Source organism: Crocodylus porosus, unplaced genomic scaffold (genome assembly GCF_001723895.1).
Source record: "Crocodylus porosus isolate Cpor-Errol unplaced genomic scaffold, CroPor_comp1, whole genome shotgun sequence".
NCBI lineage: Eukaryota > Metazoa > Chordata > Crocodylia > Crocodylidae > Crocodylus > Crocodylus porosus.
Window position 1 is genome coordinate 78,736,068 of NW_017728947.1, and position 21,751 is coordinate 78,757,818.

At 43.8% G+C, this 21,751-nt stretch overlaps 1 protein-coding gene across 8 annotated transcripts in view; it reads left to right on the forward strand.

The window, feature by feature from the left end:
• NRXN3 (neurexin 3) overlaps positions 1-21,751 on the forward strand; it is a 1,400,777-nt gene that overhangs the window by 688,860 nt on the left and 690,166 nt on the right. The window lies entirely within an intron of this gene.

The following is a 21,751-nucleotide window of genomic DNA, read 5'->3' on the forward strand; positions in this document are numbered from 1 at the left end:
GGTACTACAGAAAATGCTGTGCTGGATTGTGAACAGAACACAATATTCACAATGATGAAGAGAAACCACCGGCTTCATGGAAAACTATGTAAAAGACCAGGATCCAGTAAATCATTTTTCTCTTGGATCTAGTTTTATATAAATTCTTATTGACTCTGCCTCTGCCCTCATATTAACAAATAGATGTAATGATAATCATTGAATGTCTGCGTTTGCATATATTGGGCATAATTACACATGCTGGATGGATAATACTTAGAATTCAGTAAAAATTAGCATTCTGGGATTGTATAATTTTAATATTGTTTCTGAACCTCTTTGGCAAAGAGATAACTGAGGATCACTCAGCTCTGAGTTACATGAGCTGTCTGCCCCTGAAGTGTTTGCCTTCTGAAAATATGGAAACTTGGGTACTGACTGTTAGAGTGCTTGGCTAAGATTTTTTAGGAGATTAAACCTGAAACATTAAGTGTGGGGTTTTTTAAATTGGTTTTGGGGTTTTTTTTGTTTTGTTTATTTGTTTTTTGAAATGCTGGACCCTCTCTTAGTACATCGAGTATTCTTATCTCAACAGATCTGTCCTAAGGGTCTTTAATTATTAATGAAGTTGAAAAAATTGGGAAGTTATTCTTTTTGTTTGTAAATCTCCTTTTCCCTTCAGTCATCTTTGCCAGTGCCTAAAGGAAGCAGCTGGGCCCAGAGCCAGCATCCCTACATTCCCTTCTTTAAAAACATGCAGCATTTTCTGGTAGTGGTCCAGCACAGGAGTCAGTGCAGTACTATGAGTGAGTACTGCTATAAGTATCATGATTTGAGTTCTAGTCATCTGGACCATTACTGCATAATTCAATTGGGTTTTGTTGTTGTTGTTTTGTTCTGTTTTTTTTTTTTAAATTTGCACAGCAAGGATCTTGCTAGTTACTTACCACTGGTCCCACTAGGTAGCCTCGGAATATCACTCTCTGCACGATATGGACATTTAAGACTGTAGTACTCCTGGACAGCAGCTGTGAAGCTAATAGTAGGTGCTATTGATATGTTCCTGTCATAGACCACCAAGTCACACCGTCCATGAGTCACTGATAAGTGTGGCAACTGTCCGAGTTTTTCTCCCTTTCCTCTCAGCACAGCTTTGCCAAGCATACACATGCTGGAAAGCTCACCTTCACTCTGCCAGAGGAAGGTATCTATCGAACTAAGGGGTAGTGTAAGAAGGGCACTACTACCTATTGCAAGCATGGGGATGTGCCAGCTGCAGGGAAACTGCTCTTATGTTTCACTCCTTAAATCTGGGGGAAGGCAGAGCCCAGCTCTGTTCTCAGATTGGTACAGAATCCAGAAGAATTGCTCCAGATCTGTGTCAGTGTTGAAGAGAACAGAATTTGGTCCTGGAAGTCTTCCTATCATTTCTTTAATCTGGGCCCTAACTCATTATTTTTGTGGTGAGCTTGTAGTTCATTCAGCCTAGATTTGCTAGGGAAAACGCATTAAAAGGTTATAGTAGCACAGCAGAAACATTGCTTTGTAACTAGTTGGCTGCATTTAAGTATGTGGAGAGCTCTAAAGGGATTATGGACACTGTTCTTTCTTGTTCCTAAAGTATGGGGCTTCACAGCTGCAGTGGGTTGCAGTGCCCTTGTTACACTGCTGCTAATGAATTCAGGCAGGCTCTGAAGTGTCAACAAGCCGGGTTCCAGAGTCTAATTGAAGATTCCTTGCCACTTTAGAGCTGGCAGCTGGAAACCATGCAGAGCAATCAGACAGTAGTTTGATCTGAGTGTTAGTGACTCAGGCGAGGTGACCAGCTTCTAAATGTCACTAGTGCACGTGTGTGCCCTTGTCAATGAATTTGAAACTCTGGTAGGAGGATGTGTTACTGAAAAACAGCAGGAAAGGTAAGTCTCACTGACTTCTCCAAAGCAGCAAGAGATCTGCTGGGATCTTCAAAAGGTATGTGTACCATCTTCTTATGTTAAAAGCCTCCACCACACACTGAGGCATGAAATACACATTTCTGCCACTACTCACCTTGCTGTATTACAATTGATTTCCCCCTATCTTTGTATCTCCTCCTTCCTCCATTAGAAATGTTTTGGTTATATCCTAAATTCTTGCAAATAAGACACTTCCATTGTAAAGGGAGGGTGGACTAAGTGTCATGTGAACTGGATTAAGTAAAATGGATTGAAGGAAAGAATATATTTCCATTGCACAAGCCCTAGCCCCAGCTGTGGGTTAGAACTATTTGGAATGTTTGGGTTGAGGTTTATTTTTTTAACCATAGGTGTGTGCTTCTGTTAAATGGTGAGATGCTCTTCAAATAAACATGAAGTCTTCTAAATCGGTCTTTCCACTGGTATAAATGTAGAATATTTAAGTCAATTATATTACTCTGGATTTACACCAGTGAAAATTAAAATGGATTTAGGAGCAGTGTGAATCTACTTTCTCTTCCCATTTATAACTGACTTGCGCATCTGCACCTGAGATGAGTGGATTGACATAGATTCATCACTAAATATTTCAATGCTGTGTGGTATAGGTAAGCATCTAATCTCTGTTAACTGAATCTGTCAGGCTATGTTTATACTGATGGTTTGGGTCAAACTCAAGCCTATACTTGCAGATCATCTTCTATGAAATCTCTATATTTTGCTCCCTGCAGCAGTCCAGCATGATCCTAGAAGCTTTGCTAAATATTGGGCTGAGATTTGATCCCCTTCCTTGTCTGCATCTCCCTGCAGGGTGTCTGGAATTCACCCAAACAGGCTGCAGACTCAGGAAGACCAGCAATAACAATCCCAAAACTTCCTGTTCCTGATGTCTGGTCCTTTCATCTTTGCTTCTACTGCCCTCGGAGGCAACTATAGGAGGAGACAGGTAGTGGGCAAACTGGTACTGAGGAACAAAAATCCACATACACTACAGCTTCATTGTGGGCTGCTGGTTAAGAAATATATTGAGAAGGGTAGCACACATGGCTTAGGCTGGTTTGAGGGTGATCTTCAGGGTCAGCCCTATGCACCTAATGTAGATGTACCACATGTAGCTTCTTGATGTAATCCTCAGTAACCAGTAGATACAAACCAGCATTTGCAACCATATGTTTCACAAACTGCAAGTCTTCTGCTTTGACCACTTCTCAAGAAAACTCACTCGCCAGGTTATTTAAAGCAATTGCAGTCTAGTCTAGCCCTTAGATTTCCTCTACTGATCCAAATTCTGTTGCCATTAAATTTCCCAAGTTGGATGTAACTGAATGTATTGGGTATAGAACTTGTATCTCGTAGGAAGCAAGAAAAGGTATAGATGTATTAGTTTGGAAGAGATGCAGGTTTGCAAATATAAAGGCACATCTGTATATTCATTGAAGGTATATACCAAGTTGAGACTGCCTGTAGCTGTACATACTGCATTCTCAAGGATGGAGTTGTCACAGCTCTAGCATTATTTTCTGAATCTGGGCAGTTGCATCAGCCTTATAGACTAGGAAGAATGCCCTCCTTATTTATGCTGTGGAGGTAGAAATCTAGCTTTATGCACCATGCTGTGAGGTAACATTAAGACATTGTATGATTTTAGGAGGAGAATATGCAAGCTGATTCTTGCACTATTACTGATTTTTATTTTTTATTTATTTATTTATTTATTTTTGGATGGGTAGCTGTAACAATCTAGGTGCAACTATTTAGTTCCATTCTTTGCTTAGTATTTAAGACAACTGAAAAAAAAATCTGTTCTGCATAATGATCTATGCTTAATGCTGTAAACATGACTGTACGGAAAGAATCAAAGATTAGCAGAAGTTTGGAGGATATGGATCCTGTTCTTTAAACACACAGAATAGCTGTTCTTTAATGGTGAGGTCCTCATTCATGACTTCCTGAAGGTGTTTAAAATTGGCCTTAAAAAATTTAAAAAAAAAAAAAAAAAAGTGGAAAAAAAAGTGTGGAGCAGGCCTCAGGGATCTGCTACCTGGTAACCCTCCACCCCCAATCATCTGACTCAGCTGCTGGCTCTTTGCAGGCCCCACCTCGTCTCCATCTCACCTGCCATGATGACTTTGATGTCATCTTCTGGGGCCCTTGGGTACAACCTCTGGGTCTTGAGAGTAACCTTGCTGGTTGGCTTTACCTTTGCTGATAGGTCTACCCCACATGGGGTCTGTGCTCCCCCTCAAGCATTACCCCTTTTAATAGCGTGCCCCTTCAGGCTTTTGAGCATGCATTGGGGCTTCAGCCATCCCAGCTTTAGCCCCTTTTTCCTCTAGCCACATCCAGAGCCTTGGGTGTAAGAACTCAGCTCCTGGGCAGCAGCAGCCCCTCCTAGGACTCCAGTTTCCCTCCACCAGCCTCAGCCCCTCTAGCTTCAGGGCTAGCTCCTGTTGCTGATGATGTGGAATGCCTCCCAAGCACCTCTATCTATGGGCACCTCCCAGTTCTCCAGTAGGAAAAACTCCAAGAGAAAACAGTGACCTAACCAGTTAAACATAAACCACCCTGGTATCTGGGGCTCAAGCCCTGCTTCTCAAGCTGGCCAACTTCCATCTCCCCAGTCTCCTAGATACTTCTCTCAAGTTGGCTTAGCCTTTTGCTGTAGTCAGTTCTCTCTTAGAAGCTCCCTAGCCTTCTAGGGTCTGGGACTGGGCTTATATACCCAAAGCCAACCTTCTTCCAGTCATGTGACTGGATCTCCTGTACCCAAGGCCAAGTGGCCTGGGTAATTAGCTAATTAGATCATTAAACACCTGGCTTTTTTAGTCCTTGACTCACTCCACCTGTTCAGCTACTACTTGCTGGTTTTAGCTCCAAGTTTTTTGCCCTCCGTCTCTTCCTAGTACAAGGGACAGGGGTTCCCTGTTACACAGTAGTCAATTAAATCTTATTCTTAAATATGAGCATCTTAGTAAGGCATATGAAATCCACATTCAGAAGCTGAGGTTGGTGCTTGAGGATAATAAATGGGCATTGCCATGCTAAATTGTTGTTTTCAGTAGCCAAGAATAAGACTGTCATGTGTTAATATACAAAACATTGCAGGTTTAGTGATAGTATCAGTGAAATACCTTTGGATATTGTGGATCTGTGAACACTTGCAACCATGTCTTAGGTAAGTTCAGTAAAGATTAGTTTTTTACAGTACATTGGTTCTAAATATTTTAATTCTAGACCCTCCACAATTTTAGAGGTAACATCTGCCAAAACAATTGTCTGTAAACTTAGCCATGGAGCTTCTGCATATGATCTGTTCTCCTTGTTCATGTAGAAAGACAGTAACATCAACCTCACTGTACAGAGTGAAGCCATAAAAAGCTAGACTTCAGAGACTAGCTAAAGGGAAAGTGCATGTGTGTGAGAAGCTGTCACAGAGAGAACTGTTTGATACTTAGCTTCTCATGTAGATTAGTAACAAGGTCAAACTTTTCAGGAGAGGTTACCAGATAATGCAAGTGCTTATTAATAAAGGCAGTTTGTCTGTAACAGATCAATAACTAGCAGCTGTGTCTAGTCCAAACAGCAGAGTATAAAGCACCTTTCCAAACAGTTTTACTTTCGAGAAGTTGTTAAGTCCATCTCTTGGCTATTGATCGGTTTTCTGTTTTTATTTATTTATTTATTAAATTATAGGTGGTAATATCGACCTGAGCAAGTTTTCCATTCAACCTGCAGAAAGAATGAACAGATGACTATGTCTGTCTGTCCTTTGTATATATTCTGCTACACTTCTAGATTGTGCTCTTTCCAAAGTGTCAATTGATAAACAGAGCAATCTTCTAACCTACTAACATGATTGTTGGGGCAAAAAGTGCTTGTTCGATAGCCTGAGGGAGTAGTATTATGGGCCTCATTCTTTTCACAGAAATTGGTAGCATTTTTCTTCAAACATCTCTTTCTCTGTGATTTATACCTTGTGCACTGCAACTTTACTCCAGTGCATCCCATTAGTGTGGAGAGCAGAGGGAGGCACTGTTACTTTCTGCCTTGAATGTCACTCATTTGTTTGGTAAGGGCAGTGTCACAGTGAAAATTCTCAAACTTCAGCTGTGTCTGCTGGTGGCTTTGGCTCAGGGTAGCACAGAGGCTTTGTATCCTTCACATCCATGTAAAAGTCTATTGCCAAAGTTGGTACCCTTTGAATAAATCTCAAACAGCTTTTCCATTAACCTCAGAGATGCCCTTGTGTACTTGGAGGGTTCAGTATAATGGCAGTGAAGCTGGGGCTATCTGGCCCTATTCCAGGGCAAAGTTGGTCTATTCCTTGAGACAAGCAATAGGACAGCAGGGAGAAACTTGGGGCTCTAGTCTAGGCACACTGTGCAGATGGCTTTATGACAATCTGCTTCTTCCTTTTCTTTCCCATTTTGGGGGGAAAAGTTCTATCAAGCACATGAACTAAGGGCAACATTGGAAATGCAACCAAAGATAGAGAGGGCTATGGGGAAGTAATTCAAAGAAAGAGCGGAAACTTGCCTCTCTCTATCAACCAGGCAGGTCTGGTCACTGCAAACAGTATGTAGAACAGGCAGTATAGGAGTGAGAAGGTGAAAGAAAGAAGCAAAGTGAGAAAAGTGAGTAAGAAGGTAACATCCCTACCCTGCTCTAATGAGGTATCATGGGTGCCGAGTACGTGGAGACCCAAAGGCCCTGGCCCCCTTGGGAAGCGGGCCACTATCCGAAATGCATAAAACTTTCCATGTGTCTATCATCTTAGCCCTGCGTCCAGCAAAAATAGAAGCTGGTGCCTATGCAAGGTATGGTTGTGAATCAGAGGTGACTTCCTGCAGGATAGATTTCTCTATAGAGTATTAACGCAAAATTGGTTAAGCCATGCCTATGCCTTATGGGCCTAAGAACAGTGGCTCTTGAACATTATGGGACCAGTGCTAGGGGCACAAAAGCAAGCCTTCAGTCTTCCACTGCAATTTGTCCTTTGTATTCCCTTTCCCCACAGTGAATGTGGCACTGCTGGAAATCCTCTGGGTGAGGTGCTGAATGAACTGTGGCATGACAAGCTGCTCTTTCCCTGCTGAAACAAGATGGCACCACCTTGCACTTATTGGGAGGAAGTAACAAGTGGAGTTCCCTAGGGGTCTGTTCTGGGTCTGCTATTGTTTAATATCTTCACTGATGATTCAGATGATGAGACTGATTGCATGCTTAGTAAATTTGATGACAGCACCAAATTGGATGAAGTTGTAGATACTCTGGAGACTGGGGGTAGCATCTAGAAAGACCTGGATACGCTGGAGACATGGTCTGCAGTCAGTCAGTTGAGATTCAGTAAGCACAATTGCAAAGTCCTGCACTTGGGGTAGACTAATTGCTTGCACAAATGAAGACTGGGGAATGAATGGCTAGGCTACAGTGCTGCAGAAAAGGTCCTGGGGGTTACAGTAGACCATAAACTGAATAAGACCCAACAGTGTGCTCTTCTTGCCAAATAACCTCCCAAAACTCCCAAAAAACCAACCACGCACTGGGTTGAATTAACAGGAATGTTGCCTGCGAATCAAGGGAAGGGATTGTTTATTTCCATTTAGCACTGGTGAGGCCTCCCCTGGAGTATTGCATTCTTCTTGGGGCCCAAAATGGGTTGTAGGCAGCTTGCAAAGAGTCCATTGCAGAGCAACAACAAGTAATTAGCAGCCTGGGAGGCATAGTTTATGAAGAAAGGTTCAAATAACTAAAGTTATTTTGTCTGAAGAAGAGAAGACTGGGGGGGGATTTGATAAGTCCTTCAATACCCAGTGGGCAATTATAGAGAGAATGGAGATGGACTTTTCTCTGTAGCTATAGGGAAAAGGACTAGGAGCAATGGCTTCAGGAGAGGAAATTTAGGTTGGAGAGTAGGAGGAACTTGCTGACTGTGGGTGGTCAAGCATTGAAACAGGCTACGTAAAGAAATCATGGAATTGCCATCACTGGAAATTTTCAAGAACCGGTTAAGCAAACCCTTGGCTAAATTATTTAATCACGGATGATCCTGCCTTGAGCGGGGGTGGGGTGGGGTAGACTAGGTGATTTTGTGAGATACATTCCAGCCTTTCTTTCCTATGATCCTGTGTAAGGAAGGGGGATTTAGCCTCCATGTACCATTTTGTCGTTGGCTGTCCTGCTGAGACTCAGCAAGGAGGAAGAGTTGGAATAGTTTCATAGTTTCTAGGGTTGGAAGGGACCTGAGTAGATCATCTAGTCCGACCCCCTGCCATGGCAGGAAAGAGTACTGGAATAATAGTGAAGAAGGGCTTTTTATTAAATGGTCACTTGCCTCTAAGAACCAGACTGATATCCTACCCACTCCCATCTCATGCTGTCTGTGCCACTGAGCAGATATGATGCATTCTGTAGTGGTTTCAAATCTGTGACTCAGAAGTGGGCAATCTCCTGCTTCTCATTTTATTTCTCACCATCTGAACCAATTAAAGTGTGTTGGGGCTTCATGGCCTCTTTGTAATGTTGTTGCCAATGTTCAGTTTGATTTATTTGCAGAAACCCTTTTATTGTCTGTGTTTAATTATCACCCATTCATTTCTAATGCATCCAGCTTATTACTTACTGATACTGAGAACAATAAGCTCTGAGAGGTTTCTTGTGTGTAGGAAATAAATCTGCACATGGTTTATTAGTCATGCCTGGCTAAACCAGTTAGCTTTTAAATATCAGCAGGCCCAAGGTTTTGCTTTAATACTCTATAGAGCCATCTATCCTGCAAGAAGTGAAAGCCACCTCTGATTCACAACTGTACCTCATTAAAGCAGAGTAGAGATGATACCCTATTCCTCACTCCTCACATCTTGCTCCTTCCTTTGACCTTCTCACTCCTATAGTGCCTTTTGTACATGTTGTCTGCGATTACCAATCCTGCCTTGCTGATGGAGATAGGCAAGTTCCCTATCCTTTTTTTTTAATTCCTTCCCCATAACTCTCCCTGCCTTTGGTTGTTTCCAGTGTTGTTCTTGGCTCATGTACCTGATTGAACCTTTCCTCCCAAAATGAGAAAGAAAAGGAAGAAGGGCACCTGCCTGCAAGGTGTGGCTAGGGCCCTGAGTTTCTCTTGGCTGTCCTACTGCTTATCCTAAGGAACAGGTCAAGGTTGCGCTGGGATAGAGCCAGATAGCCCCAGCTCCACTGCCATTATACTGGACCCTGCAAGTGCAGTGAAAGAATCTCTGCCAGCTCTAGGTGGCTTCCCTTTTTTGGTTGTGAAAGAAAGTTTAGGTCCCCCTTTCTGTAGAATGGGCTAGCCTGGACTATCACTTGCCCAGAGATCACTCTTTCCACATGAAACTGGTAGGGAGACAACAAAAAGATTTATTATGTAGGAGAAAAAAATTACAGAAGCAAAACTGGCCATAGGTTTGAAGACAGAAAAACAAGACAAGTTAAGTTTCTTACCCTTTCATCTAGTGACTGCTAGCCTTCCTAAGCGTCACCAGGATCCTCCAGAAATGTCTCGTCTCCCTGAGGCACCTGGAATTCCTTTGGCTGATGGGCTGTTTTACTCGGATGCCTTTTTTTTATAGAGGAGTTGGTGTCCCCATTACAGGAAGACAGTGCTTTGGATGCCCAACCAAATAATGTCTCCTTCTGTCTGCCTAAGAGTGACAAATGTCTTTCAATATGTATCTCTAAATTCTTTGGCTAAATTATATCCAAAATTATAGAAGTATACAGACAGCCTGACACAATCTATACAGTGATAACAACAGCAACGATACAGTGTATCCTTTGGCTCTCCAAAAAGACCACATATGCCATATCAGTACAAGAAAATGAATATTCAAGATGCCTCAGTAAACCCCAGAACTGGGTATTTTGGGGTCTGTGAGAGAGCCTGTGTTCAGTGTATAATAGAAATCACATGATTATTCTTGACAGTGACTCTCTCCCTTCATCCAGTAGCTTTTTGCCCTCATTTGCTGTCGTTTCTCTGGGATTGTGATATTTCAGAGCAGGCAATCTGCCTTTAATACTGGAAAACCTTTATGGACCTTTCTGCTGCTGTATAATAACTAACATGTATTAGTTCCAACACTCATGTGGTTAAAAAGGGAAGTTTAGGTTGGATATTAGGAAAAACTTTCTCCACTAGGAGGGTGGTGACGCACTGTAATGAGTTACCTAGAGAACTAGTGGAATCTCCATCTTTGGTCTAGTTCGACAAAGCCATGGCTGAGATGATCTAGTTGGAGATGGTCCTGCTTTGAGCAAGGGGTTGGACTAAACGACCTCCTGAGTTTCTTTCCAACCTTAATTTTCTATGATCCTAAAAAGTCTGTGTTGCCATTTGTAAGCAAAAGTACAAGTTCACCCTTGTAAAGTGTCATGGTTTGCTGCACATCAAGAGCTCATATGGAACCAAGTCCAGCTGGCCTGCTACTCCATGCACTTTCCTTGGTGTTAGCGCTGGGGTCATCAGGAATAGATTTGGAATAAAACACTTTTGGTGAGAGTTGTGTTGAGAAGGGCAGAGTTTTGCTCATAGCTCTTAGGGAATTTACTCTTGCACACCTGAGATGTCCAAGGAGGAGGAAACTATTTTCTTCTCTCCAACAAGGAGCCAGTGAGCTCATCTTTCCCTGATCCCCAAAATGCAGCTACCTCTCCAGCACCCAAGTGAGTAATTTAATTACTACTTGCATCAACAGCTTGTCATAGGGAGCATTGGAAATAAGAGCTGCAATCAGTCACTGGTATGTGTGCGCACCTGGCTGCTGTCAGCACATATGCTGTGGTCCAACAATGGCACAGACTGCAACAGGAGTGAAGGAAAGAGGCTTTATGCAGACAGCAGCAATGGCCATTTCAGTAACAACCTTTGAGCATAATGCTTTTTAAGTCCTTCTCCCTTCCTGACTTTGTTCAGCTTTTATGTATCTTTTTAAATGTACCTTGAAAAACCTTTCCACAGCTTTGTTTCTTTTACTTTGGCAATCTGTTGTTAGGCAGGATATTGTTCTCTGTTGCTTTTTGTTGGTCATTGCAGTCTTATGGCCTTTGCTCTTATTTGGAATAGTTGGGACACTGATGCCTTATACAATTAATGATGTCCTCTGTGGGAGTTTGCTGTGAGCAGGCATTGCCACATGTTGATGTCATCAGCAAAAATGTGGTACAGCCTAATTTGTGGGTGAGCTGTACCTTCAAATTCTTCTACCTCATTGGTGATCTGTAAATGAAGTCTGGGGAATTCAAGTTTATTACTCTGGATGGATTTGCTTTAAATGTTAAGCCCAGCTACTTTTTGCTTTTTAATGCATCAGATTGGCTCTGTGTTGCTTCTGGGGTACAGAATGGGAAATTGCTGGTTCAAAACTTTGAGGAAACTCCATAATAATACTCCTAGTTAGCAATTTACCTTCTCTACAAGCAGTTGCATGAATTCCTTCTCTCTGGGCATTTTGGGTGGCCAGGGCAAATGGATGATTTTGGACCATGGGGCAATAAGCAACTCTTTTTAGGGTGTGCTGTCCTCACTGGAATCTCTTTGAAGCCATACTAAGAAATTTTTAAGCCACAGCATCTTGCCTCAGTATTCCAGAAGGGTTTTATGGCGGTTCTGATGTCGCCCGTGTACTGTGCTGGGATATTATAAAGAGTGGAACTGAAACAGCTGAACTTTGGAGGAAGCCGGAAGAAACCTACAAGGTACAATCCTGCAGGTTGTCTTCTGTCTGTGTTGCTTTTTAGGGTGTGGCAGACCACTGCTGGTTTGTCATGTGCAAAAGACAGAAGGGTTGTGTTTTGGTGGGGGGGCAGCTTTTACCCATTTAATTTGGAGTATGACCTGTAACTGATTGACTTGGCAACATCCACCAAGTCCCTGGCAGCTGATGAAAACAGTGGTTCCAGGCCTGCTGTTGCTCAGGGAGCCTGTGGCTGACAGCACTCTCTAGGCACTCCCTAGTCACATCAGTCGGCTTCTGGTGCCAGACAGGCTTCTTATCCAGCATGAGAACTGGAGGTATCTTGTTCCTTCCTACCAGCACCCAAATCAGAAGAGTTCAAGTGTCCAAGCCTGACACCCATTGTAGGTGAATGGGATAGGGCTGATTGAGCGTGCAGTAAATTGCTAGCCTTTCTTGGCCAGAGCAGAATTTGTATGATCCATCAGGGTTCCTCCTCTTCCTCTTCCTCTTGGGCCACGATTTGTACTAGCCGGAGGTGGGAGACACCTGAACATGTCTTTCATGCCTTATATTTCTATAAGCTAAATTGCATCTGTATAAGTATGTACTGACTCCATTTCTTTCAGTAGAATAATTCTGCATTTATACCAGTATCACAGGTCAAAATCCAGATTTAGGTCCCTAAATGCTTTTGAGGCTGAATGAGTCCTTTCAATCCATACTCTCGACTAAAGATTACGTTTTAAAATAGCAGTCATAACCTGGACAAATCTGCATCCGGAGGTGCTTACTGGACTCAACAGCCAGGAGAATGCCAGGATGCATAGATGCTCTGTGCTAGGGTTTTTGTTTTTCTTGCTAGCATTTGGGCTCTGATGTCCAAACCTGTCGGGGGGAGAGAGGAATCCAGTCTGTTTCTTTTTTTGCAGTGCAAGTTCTTGACAGGAAAAATAAAGGCATGGGGAAATGAAAGGTCCTGGAGGAGATACTTCTTCATTATCTAAGCTGCCTAATGTGCTAATTATTGCTTGTCATTGGGAGATGGCTACCTATTGATCTCCAGTAGAGACGGAGACATATCTATATAACATTATAAGCTAGATACCTAGGAGTCGTATAGTAGACTCAGCTGCAGAATATTGGGGAATTCAACTCAAAATCTTAATTGCTGTTATCTTGGTAATGATCCCCATGAGACAGATTGGAGTTGGCTGGGGTACCAGTGAAGTGTGGGGAGGGCTTTTGGATAGACTGAATTATTGCATTAGAGGTTTTCACTGCATAAAGACAAAGGGGTGTTATGACTGTGATGAGAATGGAGAGCAGGCTCTGGTAGCTCATCTAATTTGTCTTCGGTATTTGGGCCACAAAGGAAGTTTGTGTACTTTTTTTAGCACACTATCATCTTCCCTTTATGATTGGCAAGAAGGCCATGGGGAGGAGGACCTACCCACCTTTTGCATTAATTGTTTTTCAGGAACTCACGCTGGTTGGGGTAGAATTACACTAAGCCACCTAAGTCCACCTATGTTCATGATTCATTAGTGGAATAAAAATTCGTCCCCATATGGTTCAGTTTATCCAAAAAAATACTGTTCCCATTTTATTTTTTTTTCAGTTCAGTCAGCAGACACAAGAATTATTGATTCACACATCTCTTGTGTGAACTCCTGTGAACTTCTCTGAAGCTTTGTATTGAGGACAAGCTATATAACATTGGAGGTCAGGAGCATACTGTTTATAGTGCTCTGTCTATTGTATGCCTGAAGGATTATTGTGTAAACCAGCTGGAATAGGGGTGCTCTGTTCCTTGAGTTTCAAGAGGTAAAATTGGGACCCGATGCAGTGAGTGACTCCTTCCCTTGGAGAGCAGAGGTAATTAAGTAAAGATTTGAAGTGGGCTTTGGTCCAGATACTTCCTGCAACAATGGTTTCCATTCTGTGAATAATAGTTTTTAGTTCAGCTGAGAAGCTCTCTGAGGCCATGTAACCAACTCCAGGACCAGAACAGCTTTACTTGACACTGACATTAATAATACACCTGCCAAATATAAACTGTCCCTGTCTTTCAAAGGGACACTGGCCTGTCATTTTAAAAGAAACATGGTCCAAGCTATGCCCATCTTTCTCCTGCCTCCACTCTGAAACTTAATTGTGTGGCTTGGCCAGAGCAAAGCTGGTGTCAGGTTTGCTGGCTTCCCATAACTATCTGTCATACCTGCTGCTACTTTTTCCCACCCTCCTCCAAATTGCATGAAATGACCTTCTGTCTGCTACATCTCTGCCCTGGTGATCTCAGGCAAATGATGAAGATGGATAGTGATATCACAGGCCATCCGTCATGCAGTTTGTAGGTCCCTAAGAAGCATCTGTGTCTTTAATAGTTCATCTGCCACAATCCCTCCTGTGTCTGAAGACCGCAAAATGCCGGAATTGGTCTTTTTTAATATCAGATGCCTCGGTGATCCAGCTTCTTTTACGTAGGAATGTTAGATCTGATGTGTGTTACTGTTTAGTTTTAAAGATCCAAGCCACTCAGGAACCGTAGCTGAAATGAACAAGGGATATGCTTCTCCTCCTATTTTTGTTTTTGTAGCAGTACCCTTGCTTGGCAGCAACTATGGGAGCCAAACCATGGAGTTCTGGCTCTAAAATCATGAACCTGTGCAAACTAAGCTAACTGATAAATGGAGTGACTGATAAACCTCTGTAACTGCACCCTTCACTCCATTATGTGGAGTGAGGAATATAAAATCAGCACTGAATTAACATATGTTACCTCCAATCAGATCACTTGTCCTTCCAGAGAATCTACACAAATACCTGATGTAAGCATGAGAGCTAAAGTTAATAACAGTGCCACACACTTAGAGAGCACTTTTATTCTTCAAACTATCTTGCACTAGGCTCTTTTTGCACTGTATAGGAGTAGGTTTGTTCTTTGTGCTGTCATCATTGAACCCTGTGTCAGTACATACTGACCAGTGTGTGGTGATGATGTATGAGCTGAACATTATATCCTTTACTGAGAACATCCATGATGCTGTACGTGGGCCCCTGCAGGGGAGTGGTCCCGTGCAGCCAGGGTAGCTTACAAGACTCTTGCGGTCCTTCTGATCCTACAGTTCTGTGGTTGTTAGAGGCACATTGTATGAGTCATTTAAAAGTAGAGTAGGCCAGATGCCACATGCTAGATAAGCTTTCAGACAAATTTCTGTGGATGCAGTAGAAATATGGACCTGCATGCCAGATCATGGATCAGAGCTACGTCTACCCTGTTTAAAGGTAGAATTGTCAGTCTTATACATAGCATTTGAGGTGCAGCAGAAAGGATGAAATCTATCCCAATGTAGAGAGCATTTGCTTGCTCCCTTCAGGAACTCTTATTCAGAGTCTTAAATGTTAAATAGCACTCCCTACAATGAGACAGAGTTCAACCCAAAGAACGGTGACTAAGGAAGTATTTAACTAGTGATTCAGACTACCTCAGTTAGCGGCACAGAGTTCATATTTACAACCGTGAATGAACTGAGTGGCATCTGTCACTCCGTGACGCATACCATCCAAGGGCACTTTTAGCACTTGTAGAAAATACTATGGAAGGTGACAGCATTTCAGTTTCCCTCCAACTATTTTATTTGGAGACTGCTGTTTGTTTGCTTTTGGTAGGATTTTGGGATTTTGGGGGTTTTTTGCTTGTTTTTCTTAGTAGTGGGTAGAGGCAAGGGTAGGGAAAAGGGTGATTAATGTTTTTTTCTTTGGGGACAAACTTGGAGTAGATGGAGACCCCCCAGGAATGATGACTCTTGTATTCCCCAACCCCTTAAAGTCTGGTGGATTGAAGATTTTGAGGCCTGGTTATTTTGCCCATTTTAAGCAGAGGAGACGAAGCCTGCAAAGGGAGGGTGCTGTCTGCTGCAGTAGAGAGCTTTATGCTGGCAGATAACATTCGGTGCAGATGGTTCTCTGCCCACACGTCTCTATTTATGAAGAGGCCCCCAGTGTTTTTTTTAACGGTGATGAGTTTGGGAGATAAAAATAGTGAGTTATTTGTTGTTCATTTGTTCTTTATAGATCTGCAATGAACATTTAAAAAAAAAAAAAAAAGCACAAATTCAATACAGATATCTGTTAACCGGCTGGAAGAGGAGGCTGTCAAAACGCCAAGCAGCAGATGTCTCAAATGCCGAAGTACATGCCTCCCTCAGTCCCACTAGATGGTGCTGTGGTCCTGTAGGTTGCTCAGACACGCATCACTTGATTTTTCCAGGTCCTTGGTGAATAGTTGGAAGGCGAAACATGAAATGAAGTTAGAAAGAATCTATTTCTCTGGCTGCTTTTTTCTCCTTTCCAAATTAATCCCACAAAGAGGTTTTACGAAAGCACCTCAGGCTTTGTACAGCCCTCGGCAGTTTCCATCTTCTTTCTCTGCTTTGTGGCTTTGTGCATTCAGTGGCTTTGCCACCAGTTAGGAGGGCTTAGGAAACCCTTGGGGGGGCTTTCTTAGGTGCCATGTTTTGGGAATGACCATATTAGACCTCAAAACAGACAGTAATGATATTGATGCTCTCTGCTGTGTCTCCCACCAGGACATCTGCTCAGGAGGGTGCGTGTTTTTGTGCTGGGGAGGTTGGGGTAGGGGAGTCTGTCTAGCCATTTTCTTCTAACCTTGTCCCAAGAAATTTTAGAGCTCATGAAAGTACATTTACGGAGCCCAAAATCTGCCAACCACAATGCCACCAAAAGTGATTGCAATTTTTTACTTCCTTTCACAAACAGTCCCTTCCCTAGGGGAATTCAGATTAAACTTTTTTTTTTTAATTAGTTCCAGCTTGAAAAACTAATTCTGACAACAGAGAAATATTGAACTAGTACACTTGACTCTCCTAGAGAAATAAACAGAGATTGCCTGTTGGAAGCAGCGTAGAGATCCACTGAAGGAGTATAGTGGCATTTTGGCTAGAGCCCCTGCCCTTGTCCTCATCCTCCTATGGAAGGAGAGCTTCCTTGCATAAGAAGAGAATTAATGCTCCATGGCCTATATAGTATTTGATCTTGCACTGAGATAGTTGATAAAAGAATCAATGAGTGCCACATGGCCACCTGGTTTCTAGGATGTGGATGAAGTGTTCAGGCACATTTCACAGGAAAGCCTTGTGGTTGGATTTGAACTAGTCATGTAGAGCTTCCTCTCCCTCCCAGTGCATATCCCTTGGGGTACCTTTCCCACTACCTAACGATTGCTGTAGATGTATCCTGTACACTGTAGCCATACACTCTGTCATCACATAGCTGCCTTTCATTTCCTGATGCTTCTGTAAGAGTTTTTCTTCACCCCTCCTCCTTGTTCTCAGCATTTTCAAGGGATTTGGCCTTCTGCTTCCCTAGCTTTTTGCTGACACTGAGCTGCTATTCTACTTGTCATAATGTTCACCCTCCAGTATCCCCTTGTGAGGATGAGAGGAGAAAAATCAAAACAGATCTTTAACTACATAAATGGTGGTGAAAATGATTTTATAACCCCCTGGAGCTGATTCTGATAGGTGTGGACAACACACAGCTCCCAGTGAAGTCAGTAGCAGCATTTGGTACTTAGGACTTCTCAGCAGAAGGCTCCTAATATTACTTTTGGTGGCTGATGTTGTTTATTCACAGCACATCTTTAATTCAGTTTGGACAGTGAAGCTAAACTGGCCTTTTCTTTTTTTTTTTCTTTTTTTTACAATATGGCATTTTGCGCTCTCACTGTAGCGAAATGTCATAGAATTGGGGTTTGTCCATTGGAAAGCAAGGAAAATCATGTTCCTAACAGGTTTTCTTAAACCTTGACATTCCACACCTCGGAAGCTTTGGGCCCTAAACTAAGTTGATGGCATCTGTTTAAATAATGGCTGCTTCCCTTGTTGTTGTAAAGGTTACTCACTTAGCTCAGGGCTTGTTTGGATGTGAGGGACAGAATTTGCAATATTCTACCAGGCAGCTATTAATCCAGTGATCTATGCTGCAAATAACTTTGGTAAATGTCATGTAATGCATCTTCGGTGGGGCAACAGGAGCATCCTGTCTTGGAGCTTCTAGCAAGCTTCCGAAGTTATTGCTAGTCACCCAGTGAAGGAATGGAAAGTTCTTGCCTGTCTCACCACTGTGTACTTTGCTGCAGAACCAAGGCTTAAATACAATATATTAACTGTTTTAAGACCTTTTTTCCCCTCAATAAAATCAGATGAGTATTTAGTTCTGCTTTTTTTTCTCCTTTGTTCAGAGGGTCATTCACCTGTCAGTCCTCTGTTTTTATTGCAGGGAACACTTAAAACTGGCATACTTACGTAAAACCAGGCGTGGGTGGTCCTGCTGGGGTTTTACCAATATGTTCCAGAGCCACTTGCAAGCCAGTGTCTTATATCTATCTAGCAGTGACTGAAGATTTAAGGCTTATGGTTTTAGAGATTAGTGTGTCTAATGATCATTGAGTAGAGATTGGGCAAAGCCTTAAACCTGTGGTACAGGCCAGAATGTCCCTGGGGTCTCAGGGAGTTTGGGATGTGAGCTCCAATTCTGATCCATCAGTTAGAACTGAATCCATACTTTGCACTGAATTCAGGGCCTGAAATTCCCCAAGTAAGGAGGGAAGTTTGGATTTGGCACTGCGTTTTGAATCCACTGAGCATACAAGATGTCCTGCGAGCCTATGTTCTGCATTGAGGGTGAACAGCAGCCTGGGGACCTTTCATCTGAGCAGAGGGTTGGCAGCAGTTGAGTCTTGCTCTTGACCTGGATCACCTTGTTAGCAATGATCAAATGCTGACTTCCCTCCTCTTTCCCTGCTGCTGCCTCCCCTCCATCCCTTCTGGACTCTAGGGCTGCCATTTCAAGTCAGGGTAAAGGGAAGGCCTTTTTGTCTTTTTATTATGCCTTGTCTGATGGCAGCCCAAGGCCTGCAGAGTGCAGCAGCTGCTCATCACCACAGATGCAGTTAAACAGTAGGAGGGCACATCAGTGCAGAAGGAACTCAATTGTCCAGGGATGGAGTCTTTAACTATTATACACTGAGCAAAGTTCTCCTCGCTCCATGTTTGTTTGTCATTTTTTTAAGCTGTCGGTTTCCTCTGGCACTTGCTGTGGGCATTGTGCTGCCTCTTTTTAGCCCAGGAGCTGCCAACTGCAGTTGAAACTGAGTCTTTTTTTTGTGAAGGGTAGCTTCTATTTAAAAAAAAGGACTAGAAGGGGCAATGGGAGTGAATGGCTCATGGGATTAATACTGGAACCTTCCCTTCTTTTGATCTGGGCCAGATTAGTTGCAAGGCACAGTTATTAGCAGGGATCCTGTTTTCCCTGGTAAAAAAAAAAAAAAAAATGCAAATTCTCTGATAAAACTCCCAAAATCTGTGATTAAAATGAAAGGCCCCTCACTCTCCCCGACAGACCCCCAGGGTCCGCTGGTGACCCTTGCTCCCCCTCCCACCCCCCCAGCTCTGCCAGAGGGGGCCACCAGCTGCCAGGGCTATGGGGCCAGGGACTCAGGTCCACAACCCCCTGCCTTCAGCAGGAGGCAGTGGCTGCTGCAGCAGAGCAGAGCCAGAGGGAGTCCCTGGCTGTCAGAGGGAGTCCCTGGCTGCCAGGGCTATGGGGCCAGGGACTCAGGTCCACAACCCCCTGCCTTCAGCAGGAGGCAGTGGCTGCTGCAGCAGAGCAGAGCCCGGCTTTTCTCCCTGCTGCCTGTTTGCTGCAGGCTTGTGGGGGAGCGGGGAGTGGCTCCTCACCACTATGCAAACCGTCTGGGGGGCAGTAGGGACCTGTGTCCCCCAGATCAGTGCATGGAGTGGAGTGGGCTGCCCACTGCAGGCTGAGGCTCCCATCATGGTGCCCTCCCCTGGGGCCTCTGCAGACTGCCAGGTGCAACCTGGTGCTGCAGGGAACAGGGAAGTTGCACAAGGATCTCTTTGCCACTGCAAGCTCTGCACTGCCCTGGCATAGTGTCCCCTGACAGCATGGCAGCAGCAGGGGCAATGGTGGTGCAGGGCTGTGCCCCTCACTGCTGTCACGCGCACTGGGGATGCACCGCCAGGGCAGCGCAGAACTCACAGCGGTAAGAAGCTTTTCTGCATGGCCCCACTGCACTGGAGTGCTGGGTCACACCTGCGGGTCTGTGGAGGCCTCGGGGGAGGGCAGCAGAGGGAACAGTAGTCTGCAGTGCAGTGGGCAGCCTGTGCCCAGGCCTGTCGCCACTCTGCACACAGATCTAGGGGGCACAGGTTCCCCCTGTCCCCTGGGAATGTACGCAGTGGTGTGGAACTGGCCCCACCCTGCCAACCCCTTGGACAAACTGCCCATGGCCCTGTCCTGCCCTGTCAGGGCCCAAGCCCTACTCAATGCCTGACTGGGCAGCAGCCCCAGCTTTGCCCAACTCCCTCCTTCCATTCCCCTCCCTGTCCTCCGCTTACCTGCGGGAGCTGCTCCCCAGACTGCCTGGCGGCCAGATGCATGGGTGAACGCACATGTGCGCTAGGTGCCCCCTGCCTGCCTGCCCTCCTCCTGCTCCCTCCCAGTCCCTCGCAGGCCAGAACCCTGCCAGCTTGCAGAGCTTTTTGCAAAACAGCAAAATCCGCAGGTTTCTCGCAAAGCTATTACAGGCATACCTCATTTTATTGCACTTCGCTTTATTGTGCTTCGCAGATATTGCGTTTTTTACAAATTGAAGGTTTGTGACAACCCTGCGTCGAGCAAGTCTATCAGCGCCATTTTTCCATCGGCGCCATTTTTCCAACAGCATTTGCTCACTTCACAGTTAAGGTATGTACATTGTTTTTTTAGACATAATGCTATTGCACACTTAATAGACTACAGTGTAGTGTAAACATAACTTTTATATGCACTGGGAAACCAAAAAATTCGTGTGACTCACTTTATTGCGATATTCATTGCTTTATTGTGGTGGTCTGGAACCGAACCCGCAATATCTCCAAGGCATGGCCTTACTTGATTTTTTTTTTAATTTTTTTTTCCAACCTGATGTAATATCATTAATTGTACTGTTCAGCCTGTTCACAATATCAATCTCTAGAGGACTGCTTTCAGTAGTCACTGGGAGAACGATGCCAACTCTGGCAGACTCCCAGCCAATCCAGGAGGGTTGGCAACCCTACCATTAGGTGGTTTATAGGAGATTAAGAATTGGACAGAGTCTCTACCTAGTTCTTGAGGACAAGTCCCTACATCAGTACGCATATTTGGTTCTTAGAGTGGGACTTGAGATGTATTAGCTTTCATGGCTCTCCCACTCCTTGGCCTCTCTGCTAAGTGTATGGTGGAAAATATATGTTCACATATGATGGCTCAGATACTAAAATAAATTTTGATTTGAGCATATTCCTGACTCCGTAGTGTTTGTTCTTTGCAAATGTGAATATTTGAGCTTTAGTAGCACTAGTACTCTGAAAAAGCAAATGTCAAGTTTGAATATTCTTAGGAAGCCTATTTTCACTTGGTTGTAGAAGAATTGCTTTGTGCTTTCAAGGGGAAGACCCTTCAGCATAGGAAACAGAAATCACATGATATTTATGCAGCTAACCAGGACTTTGCAAACTCTGCATAACGCAAGGATCAGCTGCAAGCCAAGAATCATTCCCCATAGAAACTGGTGAATAACTTCACCTAATAAGTACATTTGAGAATTTGGTGCTGTTTCAGAAATCAAAAGAAAGGCAACTTCTGTTGACTGACTTGTCCAATATGGTTTATTCACCTAGTTCTAACAAAGACTGACATCTGGGTCAGAGCTGAGGTATGCTGCTGGGGCAGTTCGTACTGTCGCCTTTCTGCAGCAATATTGTTCAGTACCTTTTCTCTGGCCTGAAAAAAGCAGGAGCCCAATCCTGAGCAGCTGCTTGGAATACTTTTAGACAAAGGGTTGTATTCTTCTCTCCGGGATCATAGCAATGGTTTGAGTGTCATGGGGGGTTTCTCATGGGCTAATGCAACTTTCTGTATCTTTTTTGTTTTTTTTCCCCCTATTGTGCTGGTTTGTCCTCTGACACCCTAAGTGATGCCCATGGCAGGACATACTAACTTTTTGCAATTTATTTCTTGTTTGGAGTGGGAGGCAGGCGTTGTTTTTTGAATTAT